This window comes from Balaenoptera borealis, assembly GCF_965194805.1.
Source record: "Balaenoptera borealis genome assembly, chromosome: 9".
In the NCBI taxonomy this organism is placed as follows: Eukaryota; Metazoa; Chordata; class Mammalia; order Artiodactyla; family Balaenopteridae; genus Balaenoptera; species Balaenoptera borealis.
Genome location: NC_138873.1, coordinates 8,023,149 through 8,042,442, shown reverse-complemented (window position 1 = coordinate 8,042,442; position 19,294 = coordinate 8,023,149). Strand labels below are relative to the sequence as shown.

Sequence of the window (19,294 nt, the reverse complement as noted above, 5' to 3'; positions counted from 1 at the left end):
TTTTATATATAGTAGTGTGTTTATGTTAACCCCAAACTCCCAGTCTATCCCTCCCTGCCCCACCATACTAAGTGAAGTAAGTCAGACTGAGAAAGACAAATATCATATGATATCACTTATATGTGGAATCTAAAAAAAATGATACAAATGAACTTACAAAACAGAAACAGACTCACAGGCTTAGAAAACAAACTTATGGAGACAGAGCCTTTAAAAAGGTAGTTAAGGTAAAATGAGAGCACTGGCGTGAGCCCTAAACTAGTGTGACTGGTGTCCTTACAAAAAGGGGATAAGGACACAGACACACACAGGCCACGTGAAGACACAGCAAGCAGGAGGCCATCTACAAGCCAAGGCGAGAGACCTGAGAAGAAACCAACTCTGCCAACACCTTGATCTCAGACTCCCAGCCTCCAGAATTGTGAGGAAATAAATCTCTGTTGTTTAAGCCACCCGGTCTGTGGTGTTTTGCTATGGCAACCCAAGCAAACGAATACAGCAGGTCAGTAGTTTCTGTAATCCAATCTGGTTATCAAAATGTCAGCCACTGTGGAGTTTATCATGGCAATCACAGGGTCTCCTTCCCACCTGGGACTCCCGCTGGCCCTCCCCTCTCCTTCAGAGGCTGGCTGCACCCACCTGCAGGGGGAGGAAGGGGAGTCTGCACTCCGGAGGGATGGCCCTTCTCAGCGGGCTCCCACCTAGGTGTCATCTGGCCCCAGGTCCTAGCGACGCCAGCTCCAGCCACAAGGGGCCGAGGGAGAAGAAGTGCGATCTCTTGGCCTGACTCAACTCCATTTTAACGGTCCCCCCATATGGCGAGTTTTTGTAAAGGAGACATGTCTGTTTCAGCCTCACCCCGATTGGCTCTCTGCCACAGACCCCCTGCCCCTGCCCGGGCTGGACCATGCCTCTGTTTGGCCTCCGGCCCCTGTTCCGGGTAAATGCTCCTTTGACCAGTCATGCAGCGCCCAGGGCAATCTGGTTCATGCTTCCTCACCACGCTCCCTTTAAGACCAGCTGGTGCCCACACCTTCAGAAACGTGGTGACGAAGAGTGGGCTCTGCGGACTTCCCTGGTGGTCCAGTGGTTAGGACTCCAGACTTCCACTGCAGGGGGCATGGTTCAATCGCTGGTCGGGGAACTAAGATCCCACATGCCAAGCGGCGTGGCCAAGAAAGAAAAGTGGGCTCTGGTGTCCAAGTTCACCCTCAATGAACAAGCTGCATACACCCCCTGACCCCCTTTCTCCAAGGGCGTGAGGGGGGAGCAAAACTGGGAAGGGTCAAGCCCAACACTCCGTTAAAGCCCAAGGCAGCTCTTATTTCTCCTCAGTCCCTCTTCTGTATTTCCTGATGGGAAAAGCTGCCAAATCTGCCCAGCCCGCCCAGAACAAGAGCCTCTCCACCTCTGGTCCAGGCTTCGGGGATTTCATAATCTTGCTTTCAGTAGCAGCTGCCGCTATGAACTGAGCCGGAGGGCAGCTGAGAATGGATTTCAATCAGTGCTTTAAAATCCATGTTCTACTGCTGCTCACCAAACAACCCTGCCTGGACTGCCCTCTGGGCGCTAAGCCTGCTACGAGCTCAGCTGTGGGACGAGCCATCGTCCTCACCCTCGGGAGCTCTGTCAGTCCTGCGGAGCCTGTCACCCAGGAAGGACAGTGGTGTCTGGGGGTGCTGACAGGAAGGCCTGAGGCCACTCACAGACTGGAGACTGGGGTCAAAGGCCAGAACCTAGAGAGCAGGGGGTTCAACCTCAACCTCAGCGCTGCTGACACTTTGGACCAGATAACTCTCCCGCTGTGAGGGCTGTCCTGCGTATTGTAGGCTATTCACCTGCCGCCCGGCCACTCCACACTAGATGCCGGTAGCCCTCACCCCCCTCCACTAGTGACAACAAAAATGCCTCAAGCGTGGCCAAATGTTTCTTGGGTGCCAAGTCATCCCAGTTGAGAACCACTGTCCTAGAGGTAAAACTACTAACAAGAACGTCAAACCAAGTGAGTTAGTCGGCAAAGAGATGCCAGATCACAGAAAGCAAGGTTGAGGAATAGAATGAGGGACCAAGAAGGGCTCAGAAGGAGATGAGAGAGGTCCAGGCGCCAGGTGGGTGATGCACTGGGCACAGCTGGCCCTTTGCATGGGATGCTACCCCAGCCCTTCCGTGTTCAAGTCTTCTCAGCCTCAGTACAGTCCTGGCCTGAAGCTTGGTCTGATGAGCTTACAATTAGTAGCAAGACAAATAACTTCTAAGGGAGATTAAAGAAGTTTTTAGTAACTGTTACTAAGAGAAACAAAGTTGGAGAAAACCTATAAATTGGAGCAAAGTTAGGCTGAATGATGACAACAATCTGGGAAAGAATGTGTGTACCTGCAAAAAAAGAAAAACATACATCATCACCCACAAGCTTCTCAATCAACAGGGTAAAGACAGTTGTGAAAAATTACTAATGTCCTTTGGGAGGCATTATTTGAGCAGCTGTGAGCAAAACATTGGGGCATTGGGCAAAGTGGGAAAACAGGACAGTGAACCAGATTTTCTTTCTCTTTCCCTTTCGTTCTTTCTTTCCTTTCTTTCTCCTTCTTTCCTTCCTTTCTTTTTCTTTCTCTCTCTCTCTCCCTCTCTCTCTCTCCCCCTCCCTCCCTCTCTCTTTCTTTCTTTCTTGACATCAATGGTTTAATGGAAGGGGGAGGGAAGCAAGGTCCTGGAGCAACACCCCACCGTGTTCGGCAGCCTTCACTCCCAGGAGGAAGGGGAGATTACCAGTTAGAGGGGAACTGACTTCAGGTGGGCTCATTAGTTACCAGGGAAACCAGCAGAGGGGCAAGCCCCTCACCACCCCTTTGATAAGAATAATCACCAGCTGGGGCCTGGGGCTAGTAGTAGGAAGGTCAGTCATGTGAGTAGGTGTAGGTGAAGCAGGCCCTGGTTGAGCAGGGGATGGACGAGAGCAAGAGAACAGCCATCCTGAGTGGCCTGGCCACACGCTCCACCCCTACGTACCCTGCACGGCCCTTATGATCTTGTTCCACTCCCCTTCCGCGACATCCCTGGGGTCAGGTATGTAGGGGACACTGCAACCAGATACCACAATACAATACAGACAGCAGCAGCCAAGGAGTATCAAGGGTAAGATACCTAGTATGCTCAGAACAGTCATTTGCCAGGATGTGGGCAAATTTTGGAGCCAAGCGCTTACTGGGTCAATGGAAAGGGAGTCAATGGCAGCAGTATCCTGTCCAGTTATAAGGAAGGTAAGGCCACCCCTGGTTTTCCCAAACCCAGAGCCACCTCCATAGGGAGGGGAAGGCCTGGCTTCAAAAGAAACATTCTGCTGCATGGCACAGCCAAGAAAATAAACAAGTAAATAAAAGAAACATTCTGGTGGCCTAGCCAGGGGTCAGCAGTCACAGTACAGATCTGTCACCCCAGGCTATGTTGAGTGCCATTAGGGGTGGACCCATTAGGTCTTTCCAGACCAAAAAAACAGTTAATCCCACTAGTTGGACTTGTGTGTCCAGAAGCCAGCCTATTCCATCCACTCCACACAGCATATCCTCGGGGGGCTCACGGGCAGTCAGTGGTACAGCAACATTTACCAGCGGGGGTCCTTCTGACGTACTGGCACGCGGGACAGGAAGACGGTGAGAGTCTTTCTCCCCCGCTGCCTGCAGTCTCCACACAGTCAGTCACAGTGGCTGAGTCACGGAGTCCAGAGGAGGACGGCAGTGCCAGCTGGCTGAGGACCCGGGAATTAGACTCATTCCGCAGTGAGGCCAGCCCAGCTAGGGATGAAATGTAAGACATCTAACCGGCACAGCAAAACCAGATTTTCAATTAGGCGAAGACCCACAGGAAAACAACCACACATAATAATAATAAAATAATAATAACAACAACAGCTATTGTTTACTGAGCACCTACATACCAGAATCTTTACTAACTGGTTTTGTTTATGGTTTTTTTTTTTTTGCCACACCAGGTGGCATGTGGGATCTTACTTCCCCGACCAGGGATCGAACCCGTGCCCCCAGAATTGGCAGGCGGAGTCTTAACCACTGCGCCACTAGGGAATCCCCCTAATTGATTTTGTTTAACTCTCATGAACAGTTTATCAATTGTTACAAATAAAGAAATGGAGATTCAGAGACATTAAGTAATTTTCCCAAAGTCACTGAGCTAGAAATACAAGATTTAAACCTAGGTCTGTTTGACCGCAAGATCCATGCTTTTTCCACTATACCATGCTGGTTCAGGCAGAATAAATATAGTAGAAGCTTTTTAATAGACAGTCCATTTCAACAACTTTCCAGATTAACAGACATTCTCCTGTTCCTCTGTAGAGCATTTGGACAGATGCCCATGGCCCACGAATGATCAGGGCCAGAGCATTCACCACTGCCCCCAACAGTTTGAGTCACCTTACCAAGAGTCAGGTGTATTTGCTCCCAAAACAGATTCACGTCTAGTCTTATTTACTAGTTATTGAAATTATGTAATTTAATTAAGTACTCTGTAAACTGATAAAATATGAGTGTGAAAAGAAAGGAAGTTATTTTAATGAAAACTAAATTGAATGCTTTGAGAAGATAATAAAGGTGAGCCACTAAAAATAATCGCTGTTCACTTAGATGTGGGCAAAACAAATATACAACATTGGGAAAATCATGAAACAGTTAAAGGAACAGATTGCTGTTTAGGTGCCTAAGTTCCCACTCCACTTCAGAGAACTGAAAATGGAAATCACAGGCCATGCATCAATTCTGTCTCTTCATTCGAAAAGTATTGAATGAATATGCATTTGCTTGTTTAAATTAAAATGCATTGTTGGGACTTCCCTGGTGGCGCAGTGGTTGAGAATCCGCCTGCCAATGCAGGGGACACAGGTTCGAGCCCTGGTCCGGGAAGATCCTACATGCCTGGGAGCAACTAAGCCCGTGCGCCACAGCTACTGAGCCTGTGCTCTAGAGCCCGGGAGCCACAACTACTGAGCCCGCGTGCCTAGAGCCCGTGCTCCGCAACAAGAGAAGCCACCGCAATGAGAAGCCTGAGCACCACAACGAAGAGTAGCCCCCGCTCGCCGCAACTAGAGAAAGCCGGCGCACAGCAACAAAGACCCAACACAGCCAAAAATAAATAAATAGAATAATAATAAATAAAATGCATTGTTTAAGGTAATTGTGTGACATTTTATTGACTCCAACTTTTTTTTTAATTAATTTATTTGGCTGCGTCGGGTCTTAGTTGCGGGACACGGGATATTCATTGCAGAACGCAGGCTTCTCTCTAGTTGTGGCGCGTGGGCTCCAGAGCGCACGGGCTCGGTAGCTGCGGCACGCAGGCTTAGTTGCCCCGCGGCATGTGGGATCTTAGTTCCCCAAACAGGGATCGAACGTGCATCCCCTGCACTGGAAGGCGGATTCTTAACCACTGGACCACCAGGGAAGTCCCCAGAAGTATAACTGATTTACAATATTGTGTTTGTTTCAGGTATACAGCAAAGTGATTCAGTTACATATGAAAAAAATATATATATATACATACACAAATATATCTTTTTCAGATTCTTTTCCATTATAGGTTATTACAAGATATTGAGTATAGTTTCCTGTGCTATACAATAGGTCCTTGTTGTTTATCTATTTTATATATAGTAGTGTGTATCTGTTAATCCAGAACTCCTAATTTATCCTCCCCACACATTCCCTTTAGTAACCATAAGTTTTTTTTCTATGTCTGTGTGACTCCAACTTTTTTGATCACACGGAAGAAGACTTTCATCTATTAGTGCTAAATGAAGAACAAATGTCTCTGTGATCGCACTTTGGAAGTTGTGTTTAAAGGTCTGGTCTTTGGGACGTAATGTCCATTTTGTTAAAATTTGAGTTTCCATTGGCCTGGTTTTCTTTTAGATTCAGGCTAAACTTTTCAAGTCCAAGGCAGAGACTTGGGTTTCTTTTCTTGTTTCCCTGGATCACGACGCAGTCCCTCAGCTTTCAGACTGAACTCCAAGTGAGAAATCCTCAGCGTCAGGATGGTCTCCAAAACCAGGAGAGAGAGAGTCCACTTTAAACAACTGCCAGGCAAGACAGTGGTAGTCAGGGAAGACCCCCCACACACACAAATCCCCCCACTCCACCACCACGAACAGTACCAGAACCTCCACATTCCTGCAGCTCGATCCCTGGAGAAGTCTGAAGCCACAATGCGCTTGCTAGAAGGGGAGAAGCGCAAGAACAAGGAGGGAAACTTAACACCCACCAGCTTCCCACCTCTTTCTTTCACTGCGGGCTGCTGGCTTCCTACAGGCTTGTGCTGAAGGAGGCAAAGTCCCAACTTTAAATCAGAGTTTTATGACACAGGACTGGACATTTACAGTAGTGCCTATGTTCTGACTTTAAGTGATTTTATGACTTTTTATTACCTAAGAATTTTTTTTAAAGTGGTCATGGGGCCAGCACTTTGGTCCAGGGGCAAGGAAAAAAACAAGTCCACCAGGCCAATATAATGACACAATTGGGGACAAAAAGAAAGTCACTTTATGACCACATACTATGAGTCATTGTTACTCAATGTGATGGTAACACATCAATGCTACATCTACCAGAAATCCTCCCGTATTTCTGGCCTTTGAGTGGCCTTCAGATTTCCAGCACTAATCTGGATTTTTTTCCCCATGAGTGTGTCCCGTGAGTCATTTTGGTGCAATTTTAGAGGAGAAACTTTGCTCATGCCAGCATCTTGCCTAAGCGTACCCATCCCCAATCAGCCCAAATGTGACCTTTAAATTTATAAAGGAGTATGCAAAGTTATAACTTAGATTCTTCTAGACATTTAATGGCTTCCTGAGTTGTTTTCAAACATTTCTTGAAATTCCTTTAGAAGACTATTAGTAAGAGTAGCACTAGTTGTTCTGACAGACAAACTCCCACTTCTCCAGGGTTTCCATTACACAGTCCAGTGTGCATGTTCCTGCCTTCCTCTCCATCAGCGGGCAGATGGGAAAGAGCATGAGGAAGGTTGTAATGGGCCCAGCCTGGAAGTTCCATACATCCCCTCTGCCCACATACCATTCTCTGCTCAGCCACACGCCGCATCTGACTGTAAGAGAAGCAGGACCACGTAGCTGACCTCCGTGACAAGGAAGAGGAGGAAATGGGCTTGCTGGGTATTTAACAGGTGTCTGTCACACACACAAATACATATATTAAGCATTCTATAACTGGTAATTGTAATAAGTGTTAAGATGTCAATATTCACAGGATACCAAGAAATATGATGATAATTCTATTAGTCACTTTCTAAAGACTTTAGATATGCAATCAATGCACACTTGAGTTGAATGCCTAATAGCCAATTGTTATGATCAATGCTCGGTCAACAACAAATAGCACCATCACAGAAGGAACCTTTGAAATTCAAGAATAAATCTGGGGCTTCCCTGGTGGCGCAGTGGTTGGGAGTCTGCCTGCCAATGCAGGGGACACGGGTTCGAGCCCTGGTCTGGGAAGATCCCACATGCCGCGGAGCGGCTGGGCCCGTGAGCCACAACTACTGAGCCTGCGCGTCTGGAGCCTGTGCTCCGCAACAAGAGAGGCCGCGATAGTGAGAGGCCCGCGCACCGCGATGAAGAGTGGCCCCCGCTTGCCGCGACTAGAGAAAGCCCTCGCACAGAAACGAAGACCCAACGCAGCCAAAAATAAATACATAAATAAATAAATAATAAAAATAAAGGAATTCCTTTTAAAAAAAGAATAAATCTGAAGTTTTATTCAAAATAAATAAAACTATTCTCTTATTAAAACATTCAGTAGTTGTTCAAATTTAAATTTAAAGTAATTTTAAATACTTGATATTATAATAATTTCTCAGCATGTCAGCTGCTAGATTACCAATGAGGTCATTGCTATACCTCATGACAACTGTCATTGTCAACTGAAGTATAAGTGTGTACTTATTATTGCAAGGGTTAAATACCATAATATTTAATGGTGATTGTGAAAGTTAATTTTAATCATGCATCTTATGTACGAAGATAATTATTAAGAACTTTTAAAAGGTTAAATACATTTGAAGATAGGTTGAAAGTTGTAAGAATATTAAATATTAAGCAGGTAACTTTAGGAAGACTGTTGTATTCTTTTGAGTCAATAAATGTTTATAAGAATTTAAATAATGATATTTAATAAGGGAGGTGTATTTAGCTCCTTTAAAGTTCTTGTATAATGAATATGCATTTATACAACTAACTGATAGAATTTCAGTGAACACAGAACATAGGAAGATTGTCACCCCATGCTACATCTAGAAACTCTCTAGAGTTTCAAATTAATCTGAACAACACGCCTTGATTATATGGCTGACGTCATTACCCCAGTTGAATATGGTGGTAACCTAAGCTGTTACACAATCACTTCTCCAGCACGAGGTCAGGGATGGCCCAAATGACCGTGAAGATAGCACTTGACTCCAGTTTTCCAAAGGCCAAGGCTGAAGCCAAGTACATAGTGGAGCTTAGAAAAATACCCTGGTCAACGCCATACCGTGGTTTATCCTTTAAAAACTTATTAAATACTTACCTCTTTTTAATGCCTTCTGGTAAGATTCCTATCCAGGACAAGCACATGTGTCTGCTGGCTTTGATCCTGTATGTATTACTCATTCCCTTTTTCCAATGTCTGAGGCCTGCAAACACTTCCTGGCCCTCACCTGTCCCTTCTTCTAGCAGCTTGGTCCCCTTCTCTGCATCGGGGCTTCTGCCTGGGGTCTTACTGGGGATGTAACTAGCAGGTACCGCCACACGGCTCCCCCTCAGTCCTGCATCACTGCTGAGCCCTGCTCCCAGGATGGGCCTCTGAAAGCACTTGTTTGCCTAGACACATCTAACTTTTCCATGCCTTCTGGACATGGCCTTGGACAGCCTGGTTTTCCTTATTAGGAAAGACTCTGGGGACACTGCAGCCCCTCTTACCTTGCCTCCTACCCAAACCTGCCCTCATTACCGTTTGGCTATTCCTCTGTCTGGGGCAGAAGCACTACTCAAACTTATTGGATTGTTTGGCTATATTCAGCATTTATTTCCCAGGAACAAAAACAAAATCCCCTTCCTCTGTATCTAAGGTTTCTTCTGCTGAGAGGGAGACTTATTATTCAGTTCAAGGGTCTGCGGGCAGAAAATAAGGATGTCCCAAATAGAGGACATTTTATCTAAATATCAGTCTGATGAAATTAAACATACTCTAGGTCACACGCTTCGCCGTAGTTGGGCCATTATTTTGCTAAAGGTTTCTATTTTTGCATATGTCCCTAAGGGAAGCCTGTTGTGTACATTTGAGTGGACTCTGAAATCAGCTTAACTTCATCCGAGTTGATTACCCCTTCTTATCTGTGCTGTTATTGAATCTCTGTGCCTCAGCTGTCCCATCTGTCAAACGGGACAAATACAAGCCCTTACTCCTCTAGATGTCTGGTTGTGAGGACTAATGAAACAATGTATGGAAACATCCAGCAAAATGTTGGCCATAGTTTCCCACCTCTCTTTCTGCCTATACTTTCCCCCGTATTTTTTTTCCTCTCCGGAAACCCAGCCAGACCTTGGATTTCCCTGAGCCCCCCACTGGGTGACACATCTCATACAGACTTTTCCCATCCCAAGAGGGACGAGCCCAGCTTTGAACTGGAACATTCTAGCACATTCCATCTGGGCTTCATCAGTCCCTTCTCCTGACTGCACACCCCCGCCTGCCTCCCCAGGTTGGGCTTGGTTAGTGATTTAACAACCCACATTGACTTGGCTTTGACCGAGGGCTTGGAAGCACAGTATTTACGTTTACATTTTTTGCTTTTGGTTCATCACTAGGTGGTGCTCTTTCCCAGAGTACTATAAAGCACTTCCTCTTTTGCAATTTGTTGAAAAGTTGTACCAAATGACTCTGATTCCAGTGCCAAGGTTGTGGGGTAATCCAGCCCTGGTGTCTTCTCCAATTAATCACATCCAGGCTCACTGGGGTTTAGATCAGAAGCCTTTGCAGGAGTAAATGGTGGAGACAGTGGCTGCCGTCTGAAGGTTCTGTCTTGCTGGGCTGCCCCTTCCCTGGTCCTTTGGTTATAGGGAGCAGGCTTCTGTTGGGGCAGCATGTTTTGTCTGTACCTGTTGTTTTTCCCAGATTGCCTGCTTCTGGGGTTTATGAAGCAAAAACAAAGCCCAGGGTCCTGAGGTCCCCAGCCAATGTGCTTGGTTGTGGTTGTTTCACATGTAATGTCTGGGATCTTAAGTTGTGCTTAGACAGAGTAACATGGAAAAGTCTGTCTACTCCATTTCTCCAGAGGTGGAACTCTCCCGGAATTGTATTAGTGAAACCGAGTCTCCCTAAAACTGAGTTCCCCTGCTGAGTTCATGGTTAATCTCTCTATCCCAAACTTTATTGCCTTGCTTGTCTCCTCTGACCTCAATTCCTTTCTTATCTCCTCCAATCTCCATCCTGTGCTAACTGAACACTAACCAACCAGAGTCAGATGCCTGAGATTGCTGTATCGATGTCGTTAATGTACTAAAGTTGTAGTAGATCTTATCATCAACGTACAAACTCGGGTTGTTTCTCTGGGGCAAGATGAGCTCACAGACCCCGGAGCCACGGACCACCTGGCCAGGGAATGGTAAACCGCAGACATCCTGGCTCCTAAAACCACGATTAGGAAATGTCACAAGTCTACAGCCATACCACCCTGAATGCGCCCGGTCACGTCTCGTCAGAAATGTCACAAAACGATGATTAATCCCAGTTTCTTTGTTCTTCCCCTTTAAAACATCCCTAACTCAAAGTCCAAGACAGAGTGGACCTGAGGCTTGTCTCCCACTCCCTTGCCTGATACCCTGCAAATAAGCCCTTACTTTGCTGCAAACACCCACTATCAGAGTTGGGCTTTCTGCACTGCGGCCACACGAGCCCTTGCTCAGTTACATTAGAAAAGGGCTTGCTTCCTGTGTGCAAGACGGTTTTGATGGGCGGCAGGGAACCAACTAGGAGAAAAGATGAAGGCCTGGACTTGGCTGGCAGCACCAGACACAGATGAGTGGGATAGAGGAAAATAGTTAGGAGGTTAATAAAGGCAGGAAAGAGCAATGAAAATTAAGTCTGCAATTGTTCCTAACAGACATCTGTAGCAGGTGGTCAGAACGGTCCGTATGAGAACAACTGCCCAGAGTCCAGTGCACTTCTCTGGCAGAAGCACAGATCTGCAGTTTGTCTTGGGGAATTGGGCATATGGTTTCCAGATGGACTGTCTCCTGAGCTAGTAGGTCTTTAATTTGTGGGGAATATAGAGCTTTCCTTTCTAAAAATTAGAAGAGGTTTCACTGAGTGTTTGACCCAAAAGAATTTACCTGTTGCTCCCATAGGTTAAACAGTTTGTGAGCATCAGAGCAAACAGAATAGTATTTTGAAAAGTTCTGAATATAAGGTTCTCCAAGCTCCTTATATTTTTAATGTACCTAGGTCTGTGTCTTGTAAAGTCTGATTTTCTGGAAGTGAATGATGGAATTGAAATGTCTGCTTTATCGCACTGCTGAACAATGAGGGCTGTAGTCATAAAGTAATGTCAAAACAACAAAAAAGCAAAATGCTGTAGGAAGGATAATTATTTTGATGCGTGGGTTCAGTAAAGGAAACGCAATTCGTATCTTAAGACTTTGAACAGTCAACTCTCTGCAGGTAAATTCCTTTATTTTATACATATATATATATATTCCTTAGAAAAACCTAGCTTTGTTGGTAATTTTCCATTTTCTTTAACTTGTTTATCATGTAAATATGCTTTTTCTCTGTGTAAGTCAGGATGTGTTTGGCAATGGGTAACAGGAATCCTGATGGACAGTGGTTTCAAATATAAGGACATTCCTATTTTACTTCATAAAAAGCCCAACAGCTGGCAGTCCCTGGCTTGGTTTGGAAGCTTACCAACGTCATCCAGGACCCAGGGACTTTCCACCCTCTACTCTGCCTTCTTAGCAGGCTGGCTTCTGTTTTCCCACCTGGTACGTCACGGTCATAAGATGGTTTCTACACATGCAAGCGTCACAGCCCCTCCCAGCCAGTTAAGAGACAAGAAGGGAGGGGGAAAAAAGCACTTTCTCCTCATGCACATCTCTCTTGTCATGGAGGAAACGCTTTCTCAGAAGCCCCAGGAGATAGCCGCTGGTCCTGGCCAGAACTGGTCAACTGGCCAATTCTGCCTGCAGGAAGACTGGGCGCCACTATTTGGTAAAGACCGCGATGCCCACAATTGACCAGGGTTCTCAGCAGGGGCATCCTGCCCCCCCAGAGGGACTGGACATATAGAGGGGGCACTTTTGGTTGTCACACAAAAAGAAAGGTGCTACTGGCATTTAGTGAGTTAGTCTAGGGATGTTAAATGTCCTAAGATGCACAGTACACTTTTACACACACACAAAGATTTGTCTTACTCAAAATACCAATGGCATTCCTACTGAGAAACAATGGCTCACAGCATCCATAATTCATCTCATGGGCTGATGACTCAAACACAGTGAGGGGACCAAGAGCAAGAACATGGCTCCCAGCAGTGGTGCCATGGTACCCCGGTGGAAGGTGGAAGGAGGATGGCGTTGCTTAGTCATGCCGGCACACTGAATCCTTCTCAGAAAGCGCTGTTATTTACAATGAATGGAGATCAAGACAGGGGAATTATCTCCAAGGGTCACCTTTATTTTTCCTAGTGAAAGGACTTCCTAGTAACTGGACAAGCCTGTTTCTAAGAACAGGTGAGTCTGAATTCCCCACACCTCTAGTATCTCTGCTCCCTGCTCCCACCAAGGATTCAGAATGATTGAAACCCAAATGTATAGCTACTATTTGGGAGATAAAATCTCTTTGAAGACTGTACTTAATACAATAATGGCAGGTATCTAGTGAATATCTCTTGGGTGTATGACAAATATATTGATTCAAAACAATACAAGGAAGCAAAGCCTGGAAAAGTGTTCAGCCTTATATTCAAAGAGATAGGTACAATGAAACAGCATTTTAAAAACAGTACTAGTGGGACTTCCCTGGTGGCACAGTAGTTAAGAATCCACCTGCCAATGCAGGGGACACGGGTTCAATCCTGGTCCCACGTGCCACGGTACAACTAAGCCCATGCACCACAACTACTGAGCCCACGTGCTGCAACTACTGATGCCCGCACATCTAGAGCCCGTGCTCCACAACAAAAGCCACCGCAATGAGAAGCCTGCGCACTGTATCGAAGAGTAACCCCCGCTTGCCACAACTAGAGAAAGCCCATGCACAGCAATGAAGACCCAACACAGCCAAAAATAAATAAATTGATTAAGTAATAAATAAAAAATACATTTAAAAATTTTTAAATATATAAAAAAGAGTACTAGTAAAAATTATGATAGAAATCTAATCATATATAATTTTTTAGAGTACCTGTGGAGTTCTTTGTGGTCTGCAAAGACAATGAAGACTAAACACCATTAGCTTTTTCTTTTTTAGTAAATTTATTTATCTTATTTATTTTTATTTTTGGCTGTGTTGGGTCTTCGTTGCTGTGTGTGGGCTTTCTCTTGTTGTGGAGAGCGGGGGCTACTCTTCCTTGCGGTGCGCGGGCTTCTCATCGCGATCGCTTCTCTTGTTGTGGAGCATGGGCTCTAGGTGCGTGGGCCTCAGTAGTTGTGGCACAGGGGCTCAGTACTTGTGGCACACGGGCTCAGTAGTTGTGACGCACGGGCCCAGTTGCTCTGTGGCATGTGGGATCTTCCTGGACCAGGGCTTGAACCCATGTCCCCTGCATTGGCAGGTGGATTCCCAACCACTGCACCACCAGAGAAGCCCCTGAACACTATTAGCTTTAATGGTGATTACAAAATATAAGTATTAACTAAGTCTGAAAGATTAGGTAGATTGGGTTGGCATATTGCATTGCTGTTCACAGAAAAACTTTGTAAGAAAGTCAATGTAGAACCCACCAGCTTAGAAAATCAGTCTACAAAGCTTGGTTTAGCTCCCCTATCTGTAAAACCACAAATCTCTACATCTGAACACACAATAAGCTAAACAAATAATGTCTCTAAAGCTATTGCTAGTGAGGAATGGCAGATAATCTGGTAAGGAAGACTGGAAAGAGCACTGCAGACAGAAAGAAAGGATGGAGCAAAGGTACTGACTCATGGAAGAGCATGATATGCTCAGGGTCATGATCACACCAGCTCTAAGCTCAGGAGAGCGGCTGTGAATCCTGCTACTTCTCCAAGCACCAATTCTGCCCATCTCCAGGCTCCCTAGACTTCTTGGGTGCCAAGGACAAAAGCTAGACTTACTGCAAATACCTTTTTTCTTTTGTTCCTCTGGTCTCCCTATTAATATTTTATTAGGTGGCTCCTAAACCAAAGTAGTAGGAATACAGGTTGTAGGCTAAGTAGCAGGTGATGGGAGAGAAGTAGCCAATTCACTTAAATCAATCTAAATCAACAGTATGTGCCATTTAAAACAAAAATATGTAAGTAACTTTCTTCATCCTTTGATATCTCATTTGAAATTGCAGCTTGAACCTGGGCAGATACTGACACTGAGGACTGTGCTAGGCCTAACTCAGGTGCTCAGTAAATATTTATTGTTTATAGTTTCACAAAGTTTTGGGGGGAATAATTAATTTGGTAGCATCGTTAGATTTGCACTACTACCCTTTCTCCTGTATTTTCTGTAAATTGGAGGTTGTCCTACTATTTCAGATTCTAAATTTGACCAGTGCAGGTGGTGACCACCAGATGGCTCTACTATATAAGCGTGTTCCCTTTACAATTAGATTAATAACCTGTGGAGTGATATTTTGGTGCCACATGAATACTCCCATTTCCCAGCAATCTGTCATCTAAAAGTTTTATTATTTTTTTAACATCTTACAGTTTTGTCAGTTATATCTCATTAAAGCTGGGGGTGGGAGGAAATTGTTCAACTGGTTTTAGAGAAACAAGATTCAAATTCTTATTCCATGAATACACCTTCAGAAGAATTTTCTTATTCACCTTCATAAGAATTTTAAAAATTGATTTTTTCCAAATTAATTTGGACCCTTCTGTTCTTGATTTAGACTTTAAGTGACACCACAAAACTAACAAGAGAAAAGATCGTTTTAATGACGTGCAGAGTTTCATTCATTCAACAAAGGTACGTTGAGCATCGACGATGCAGCAGGCCCTGACCCGGGCACTTGAGCTATAACTTTACAGCACAGTCCCCTGTGAAAAGTGGGAATGCACCTGCCCCATCTGACTGAGATATGGCCAGGAATTAGCCACGATTTGCAGAGGGACGGCCTGTCAACACGTAAGGGTTTTTTTTTTATAATAATTTTAAAAATATATTTATTTATTTATCTTATTTATTTTTATTTTTGGCTATGTTGGGTCTTTGTTGCTGCGCGCAGGCTTTCTCTAGTTGCGGCGAGCGGGGGCTACTCGTCGTTGCGGTGCACGGGCTTCTCATTGCAGTGGCTTCTCTTGTTGTGGAGCACGCGCTCTAGAACGCGGGCTCAGTAGTTGTGGCTCATGGGCTCCAGAGCACAGGCTCAGTAGTTGTGGCGCACGGGCTTAGCTGCCCCGCGGCATGTGGGATCTTCCCGGACCAGGACTCGAACCCGTGTCCCCTGCATTGGCAGGCGGATTCTTAACCACTGTGCCCCCAGGGAAGTCCCACATAAAAGTTTTTAAAGTCCATTAATAATCCTTGCCTGAATCAATTCTTTCTTTAGGACTTGCATAATAGTTACCTTCTAATTACATCATTTATTCTATATTTATTTGCTAGCACCCTATTGTAAAGAAGAGTTTTTCCTCAACCACCCAGAGTGAACCACAATTTTCCTTTTTTAAAAAAGGCAGGGCAAACACTATTTTTCCTTTTAATAACTAATTTTCAGAGTAAGAAGCTGGTGTGATAGCCATTTCCAGTGATGGAAAAACAGTCCCCCTTTGTCTCTCATCAAGTGTAACTATAGAGTCGCACATTTTTATCTATTCGGTATTTATAGTCAATTGTAGTCATTTTCTTTTTGATGCTAAAACTTGCCTTAAATTTGGCCTGTGGGAGACCCTTCAAGCTGGTTCCTGTGTCTTTTAAAAATTTACTTCTGGGGACTTCCCGGGCGGTCCAGTGGTACTAAGATCCCACATGCCACGGGGCACGGCCAAAATAAATAAATAAATAAAAATAAAAGTTTACTTCTGACGACTGAATATACAAAAGGACATGGCCAGACCACAAATGCAAAGAGAATTCTGACCCACAACCTGCAGCAGCATGCCCAAGAAACCAGGGCCCTCAGCTCCGATAACCAGCCCCGGAATCCAGCCCGCTGTAAGTCACACCTGGAGGAAGTCAGATCGCTATCACAAGTAACAATCCAGGAGGCTAAACAATGACGTGTAACAATCAGCTCAAAACGGCCAGGACTTGATTAAGATCTGACTGCTTCTCTAATTTTTGTCCCCACTTTCAACTCAGAACCAACGAGAGAAAGCCGAATGTGCAGCCCTATCCAACCGCACAGAACGCCTTGCTTCTTGCTAGCCATCTCCAGCTCCTCTGTGCCAACAGCCTCCAACAGGGCACACCTGAAGCCCTTCTTGTTTCCACTGCGAAGCCTTCCCACTCCTCTGCTTGCCTCTGAGTCTCTGCCAAAATGCAAGTGATGATGGTTGACGCTCTTGCTATAGCAAGCTCTGAAGAAATAGCCTTTGCTTTTCTCATTGGGTTGGTCTTCACACGTTACTGAGGTTCATTTACATACACATGAGGGTAAAAGTTATATGAGGTATAATTTACATTAAATGCACTCATTTTAGTGGTACGGTTTCATGAATACTGACGAATGTATATACTGGGTAACCACCATTCTAATCATGATTTACAATATTTTCGTCACCCCAAAAAGTTCCCCCATGTTCCTTTCCAACTGATTCCTGCTGTTTTCCACTCCTAGCCAAGCCCAGATTTGACTTCTACCCCTATAGATTAGTTCTGCCTATTCTCCTAAGTCCTGTTGACATATCTTTACTAACCTAAGCACTACCTTTACATTCAGGCACAACAAAATGTCTGACTCATCTTGCACGTTCGCTGCTCAAGAACAGGAATCAGCCAATTCTCCAAGGAGCTCTGGTTCTATTTAGTGGAAATGGAATTTAGAAACCATGGCATGGCAAATGTGCTTATTGTTACTGTAAGGCGACCAACCATCCTGTTTGCCTGGGACACTTTCAGTTTTAACACAAAGTGCAGCATCTGGGGAAATTCCCTCAGTCCCTGGGAAACTGGGACAGTTGGTCATCACCCTAGAGGTTCTAGGCCCTTTCGGTGCACAGAACTAGTAAATTTACTTTTTAAATCTTATGCTCAAATTGATATATCCAATTTAAATGTATTACAGGTTTTTTCTGAACTTCCTTGATCTGATATTTGTACCTCATTTTCTCTTACACTGAAAGTCTTGTACATTAAAAATGAAAATATTATGTTAATATAAATGTTTCAGACATTACATGAAATTTCTAAAAATCTTATATTTGTATTTGTATGGAAATATGTATGGAAATATGTTAATATAAATGTTTCAGACATTACATGAAATTTCTAAAAATCTTATATGTTCTGGTATAATGTTATAAGTAATAATCCTAGTTATTACTTTAAAATGTATATCTCAGAAATAACTAATTTTCTTGTCAACTGCATTATTATGAACTTTCATCAAATCTTTAACCATGGTCATTTTTAAGTCTTTTGTCATTTACAGACAGTTCTGGGTGTACTCTGATGATTTTGCAAATATGTTCCTATACAAGGGTTTCATCTTCAAGAAATTCATGGAAAAGACTCTGACAAGTACAGGTTTCTGGTAACTGACTGTACTGCTGAACTGAATGAATAAGCATTTTCAGAACTCTAATGAAAAACTGATGAACTCACAAAAGTGCTAACAAAAGATCAAGATGAAAAAAAAAAATTAATTACATGGGACTGAGTGAACTGATGAGGATGAGTATAATTTTTGTGACTTTCTGTCTGAATTAAAAAAAAACAAATCCCACAAGGACTCAGAGGCAAAGAATATACAAATCAATTTTCACTGCAAAGTAAAGGAGCTGTTGCAGTGGAGGATTACTGGACTGAATGTCAATATTATGACATAGTATGAGTGTGTTTCATGTTTGGTAATTGCAATCATTGTTGCTTTTGTTGTGGTCATCCATGTACAATGCTTGGTGTCAGTCTATTTATCTCTTGTAAAAATAAAATACAGTGTGTGTGTGGAAAAAAAAAAATGAAAATATTTGTATTATCCTACAATATACATACTTTCAAACCACAGCAACAAAATTACCATTAATTATAAACCACTGAGTGAAGCTGAAGATTCCTTTGCAGTTCTTTCTCAACCTTAGAATATATCTCACCACAGATAATTCTCTTAGAGTACTATGTCCAAAAGCCCTGAGGAATTAATTCCTTTCTCTGTGTAACAAGACAGTTGCATTACCAATGTGACTTACAGTTAAGTTTATTTTAATTTGCTATCAACTTTGGGTTTACTTTGTTTCCTTTTCAATGTACTTTTTGGCTATGTAAAACTTCAAAAGTTCAAAGTCAGAGAAGTCTTGCTTTTATTTCTTTCGCCTCCACCTTTCCCCACCACCCTCTATAGGTAACCATTTTTATTGTTTCTAGGATATGCTTCCAATTTTCCACATAGCCTGGGACGCATTTCAAAGCAACACATAAACGGCATCCTCATTCTTTTTTTTTTTTTTTTTTGGTTGCATTGTATTCCATGTTATGGATGTATGGTGTCTAACCAGTTCCCTATTAATGGACATTTATTTCATAACTTTTGCTATGACACTGCAACAAGTAACCTTGCCTACATGTTGCTTCTGTAAGTGAAGGTGTATTTTCAGAATAAGGTTAGGGTTTGAAGTGGAATTGCAAGACGTAAGAATAAGTGCATATATAATTTTGGTACTCCATAGGGCTTGAATCATTTTCCCATTCCCACCAGAAAATTTACGAGCACTGTTTCTCCACAGCCGTGTAATTTCAACGTGCATTTCCATTATAAGTGAGGACGAACAGACTTTTACGTTTCGGACCATTGCTGGTCTTTTGTGTGAAATGTCTGTTCATGTCCTTGCCCATTTTTCTCTTCGGATTTTGGTCTTTGACCATGTGGAGTATAGTTTAATCTCATCCCTATAAATCACCTCATTCCA

The 19,294-nt window shown here is 43.8% G+C and overlaps 1 protein-coding gene across 1 annotated transcript in view; it reads right to left on the bottom strand.

The window, feature by feature from the left end:
• The window catches only part of SOD2 (superoxide dismutase 2), a 36,485-nt gene that overhangs the window by 16,383 nt on the left and 808 nt on the right, over nucleotides 1-19,294 (bottom strand). The gene's annotated exons all lie outside the window — the stretch shown is intronic.